The sequence below is a fragment of the Sceloporus undulatus genome, chromosome 3, assembly GCF_019175285.1.
Source record: "Sceloporus undulatus isolate JIND9_A2432 ecotype Alabama chromosome 3, SceUnd_v1.1, whole genome shotgun sequence".
NCBI lineage: Eukaryota > Metazoa > Chordata > Lepidosauria > Squamata > Phrynosomatidae > Sceloporus > Sceloporus undulatus.
This window is the reverse complement of record NC_056524.1, coordinates 105,697,829-105,702,993: the sequence shown is the minus strand read 5'-3', so window position 1 is coordinate 105,702,993 and position 5,165 is coordinate 105,697,829.

Sequence of the window (5,165 nt, the reverse complement as noted above, 5' to 3'; positions counted from 1 at the left end):
TGCCCTGCACTGCAGGTGCTTACTTATTACTGTATACGACACTAGATCAGTGGCCATTATCTAAATCAGCCTTCCTCAACCCAACACAACTCCTGCTATATCAGCCAACATTCTGGCTGGTGTTTTAAGTCCAAGGCTCCATCTGCACTGCAATAATAATGCAGTTTGATATCACTTTAACTACCATGGCTCAGTGCTATGGAATTCTGGAATTTGTAGTTTTGAGAGATATTTAGTCTTCCCTGCCATATAGGGAAGCATAGCACTGAACCTTGGCAGTTAAAGCAGTGTCAAACTGCATTATTTCTGCATTGCAGATGCAGCCTATGGCATCTGAAGAGTGCCAGTTTGGGAAAAGCTCCAGCAGACAATAGAGAACAGTGATCGACGATGGGGTCCGGGAATCAAATCCCAGCGGATCCCATGGGCTCACTGTACTCATCGTCATCATCCTCATCTTATCTATTTATTTCAATGACCTCCAACCCATCCCTACATTTCCTGCCACATGTATGAAGGAACATAACAATACCAAAAAGAAATAATCCAGAGCATGAAACCCTCTCACTAGCCGGGCATGTCTGCCCATTAAGCAGAACTGGAGGTAAACTCACCCCAATAAACCATGGGAAATATGACAAGAAGCTCAAAATCGATCATTATCCCGTCAATAAACTGCAATTAGCTTCCACACTATAGCAATTGTGCAAATAAAGCAAATTCATAAATGAAGCAAAATTGAATTCACGATATTATCCCGTGAATGCCTAAATGCTGGATCAGGTTTCTTTCTTATTAGATTAATAGCAGATTGCATGCAAGATTGTGTGAAAACCAATCATGGAATTATGCTTAATTTGCTCAATAAACACTGGATCTACCCCTTTAAACTTCCAATTTTCCCTGTGTGATAGACTCCTCTGATGAACAGAACAGCTGCCAGGCAGAGATCCATCATCTTGGCCAGTAGCTGGTGCGAATCTCTCTCTCTCTCTCTCTATGTTCCAACTGCCATTATCCTGGCCTCTGTGTAAGAGAGGAGCAGGCAGGCGCAATTCCATTGCTGGTTGAGAGGCCCTCCCTCTATGTTCTAACTGCTATTGCCCTGGCCTCTGAGGGAAAGAAGAGCAGCCAGCATCTGCTGGACTCAATCCCTCCTCCTCCCACTGAGATCCCCTTTTCGCCATGTGCCATGTTTTATTTTTATTGTAAGTCTGAGTGACAGCATGAGCCACTGTGGTGCAGTGGTTTGTCTCTATGACTCTGTAGACCAGGGTTTGAATCCCTGGTCAGACATAGAAATGCACTGGGTGACCTTGGGCAAGTCACAGTCTCTCAGCCTAAATAGAACAGATGATGTGGAAGACAAAGGCAAGCCCCCTATGAAAAAAGTCTTACCAAGAAACCCCTGTGATTTCTAGGGTTGCCCATAGTTTCAAAGCCCGAGAGCATGACAACGTCAAATTAAGCAACTCTGGGAAACGTTTTGGCTGAAGGAAAGAGAATTCTGTACATATGTGCAGACTAACTGCCCTCTTTTCCAGGTAGATGGCAGTTGCACATTGTAAGCATTCAGAATAGCCAGTGCCTTGGAAAGAAGAGATTTTCAATTTATTCCTATATCATTTTTTAAGGCTTAATTTTCAAAGAACAAAATAATGTTATGTCAAAGAGGGAGGGAACTGAGATGAAAGCAGTGAAAAAAAACCACTTACTTTTTCTGCTGTATGTGGGAGGCGCAGGGAGCCCAGCATTGGTTATGGGTATGGAAGGTCAGCAGCTTTGCTAAACGAGGCATCCAGCTGGAGAGCATCAAAAGAGTGCTAAGTAGGAGCAGGTAAGAACTGAAAACCAATTTCACCCAGAAAGACAGATTTAGAAACACATACGCCAAGCCAGCACAGTTCAGAATACAGGAAGATACCAAATTCTTGTATGTTTCTTGTTGGAGAACTATCTAAATTTATGTCCCAGCAGGAGATGCCACTATGTATTCAATAGCAAGTTTCCTTTTATTACTGCAGAAAATTGTTATTATCTCTGCATGAGAGGGAAAGCAGTTTCTCTGTTAGCACTGTTTCTTTCCTGACCATTGTCTGTTCTATAAATCAGGGTACAGTACTATTTCTTCCTACATATTATTATTACCTCCTAGGCATTATTTGGCTGTCAGTTTAACAGTGATGGCAGAAGGCTTGAGACAAACTTGATAACTCATAAAGATCTTAAGCTACAGCACTAATGGTGGCAAAGTAATTGCACTTTTCACCAACACTGCATATAGAGTCATCCTCTAAGAGGCGGTGGGCTTGTTACAGCCTGGCAACTGTAACAGGTACCAGAGGAATATATGGCAGTCAATATTCATATACCTGTATGTGACACTGATTATCAATAGAATTCTGCTTCTGTCTCAGATATCTGCTTGCCCTGTTGTTTCTTTGGAGGTTTTTCAGTTTTTGCAACCTTGGAACATGGATATGATCTTCAGGGATGTGAGGACTACCCAGAGCTCAGAGCAAAGTTTTGAAAATTAATTTGATAATGGCAAATATTAGAAAATGGAAATTCAGCAAACTGGCATAAACAAATTGGAGTAGTTTAACAGTTGATTTTTAATTAATTTGCAACCTAGCATCAGGGTTCTAGCCCCAGGCACAGTCAGGGAGCCCAACAAAAACACACAGAGAGAAGCGTAACTGGAAAGATAGCCACAACTTTATCCCTATTCACACAGTGAAAATAATCCAGGATGAATTTGGGTTGAATTCCTTTTGTTCACACACACCTTGAATGCACCCAATTCACTTTAACCCAGAGTATTCGAAACCTGGTCTTTTCCTGAATTTATTAAAAAAATTCACATCGTCGACATTTTGCATAACAACAGGAACACACCCAGATTAAACTCAACATACCTTGAATTTGTGGGGGACAAGGCTCCTCCCAGCCGGCTTTACTAGGAAATGCTCCTCCTCTCCCCCTTTCCCTCTACAAAAATGATGTGTGAATGACCCCTTTATTACAGCTGCTAGGGCTTGGTTTGTAATGGGGCAGAGATCCAGGTATCAGATAACCCCTCTGTCAACTGATAGACTCAAGACCTGATAGACCTGATGCCCCAAGACTGGATCTTGCCCCATGAGACCTCACCACCAGGGGCAGCCACTAGGTGTCCAACTCCCACCAACTTACCCATTATAATTCCAAAACAAATCCCATATAGCCAGGTATCCTGCCTCCAGACTAGTGCATTCTATTTCAGGTGATAGAGTGTTTCTATATGAAATGCCTTGGTGTGCTATAGGTGCCCTGCCCCATGAGTTTAAAAATTCCCTCACCATCTTGTTGATCTTGCATTTAACCACATCAATCTCCGAAGGATACTGGGCTCCCTTTCAGCAGTGCCACTCCAACAGATCTGACGTGAATAATGAAGTTTGTGGGAATAGGCTGTGTCATGTACCCAAGTTCTTTCTTATAGTGAAGTTCAAGTTCAAGTCCTTCCATGATGCTGGTTTATTCTCACCCAGCTGCACAATTAAAGTGTCCTGCAGGCCTGATATTTCTGCTTATCGAAGCAAGGTTGGCAGCAAAAAATCCCATAGCATATGCCTGCAAGCTAGCCAAGTGATCTTAAATCACTTCTCCAGGCATAAGTCCAATTGCCAGCCATTAGATGATGCATATTTCCCAGCCCAATGCATGATGCTGTGCACAGAAATCCAGAGAGTTTTTAAGCATACTGCTGGAACTGTAAGGAACATCCTGTTAGACTGGCAAACCAAAATCAGTCCAGATATATGTCCTGAAGGTCCCTGACCTCCCTCTGCTGGCTATCTTGATCTGGGCTGAGGGCAGCCGCATGCTTGCTGCTGTGATGGCTGCCTGATTCTAAAGGAATGACCAGCAAATTCAGCTATTAGATAGTCTGCCCTAGCCAAGCTAGCATGCAGAACTGAAACCTGGTAAGTGAGGAACAATCCTCTAGAAAGGGGCCAGGAAACTTAGCGCAAATGGCCAGGAAGCCTGCCACAGCCTATACCATGCAAAGCTATTCATCTAAAGCCTTTAGATGAATAGCATTGCCCCACAGATGTTGCTCAGTTTTTGACCTCCTAGTCAGGAGGTGTTACTTACCAAATAATAAAGACAACTTTTTCACTAAAGGCCCTCCTGGATGTGCTATCCCATGAACCAGCCAACACCTCCCCAGCGTGCAGTTCACCAAAAAGAAAAAGAAAAAGAAAAAAGAAGAAAACTAGAATAAATGGTGTCTTGAACAGCTTTTCTTCAAACCAACAGACATGGGGCAGCTGCCTAATGATCAAGGCCACCAAGTACATTGCCATACAAGGCTAAAAATAAGCAGAATTTTAACAGGATAAAATGCCTTTGCTTGGTACTTATCAGACAAAATCCTATCTGCCCTGCTTCTACCCTGTTACTGTAGTCTATTTTTTCATTGATAGGCAAAACCTATCCATGAGCTCTCAATTTTGCTACTATATCACAGGCATTGGGGGAAAATATCAATAGTAAGTACATTTCTATACCACTTATCAGTGCACTTAAGCACTCCCTACGCGGTTTACAACGTGTAAGCTAATTGTCCTCAACAAGCTGGGTTCTCATTTTAGCAACCTCAGAAGGATGCTATGCTGAGTTGACCCTGAGCCCCTGGCTGGTATTGAACTCACAACCTTGTGGTTTGTGAGTGAATGGCTGCAGTACAGGCATTTAATCACTGTGCCACCAGGGTTCAATAAATCTCTTCACTTCAATTCCAGGACAGGATCATATTCTTCTCCTCTCTCCCCATCTCACTTGCTATTCCAAAGCAGACTAAATTCATGCCTGTCTTTAAAAAAAATCTTTGCTGTGTTAGTGATAAAATAATTTTTTTAAAAATATATTTTTACATTGTTTTTACCATAGTTACACAAACATAGGCCTGTTACAGACTGCCAAAATAAAGCTGCTTCGGGTCTCTTTGGAGGTATTCTATTTAAATGATGCATGCATCCTAAGAATCCGGAAGCTGCACCAAAAGCTGCACTCCAGTGCTTAGGAATGGAGTGTGGCTTTGGCGCGACCTCCGGACTCTTAGGACCCATACATCATTTAAGTAGCATACCTCCAAAGAGACCCGAAGCAGCTTTATT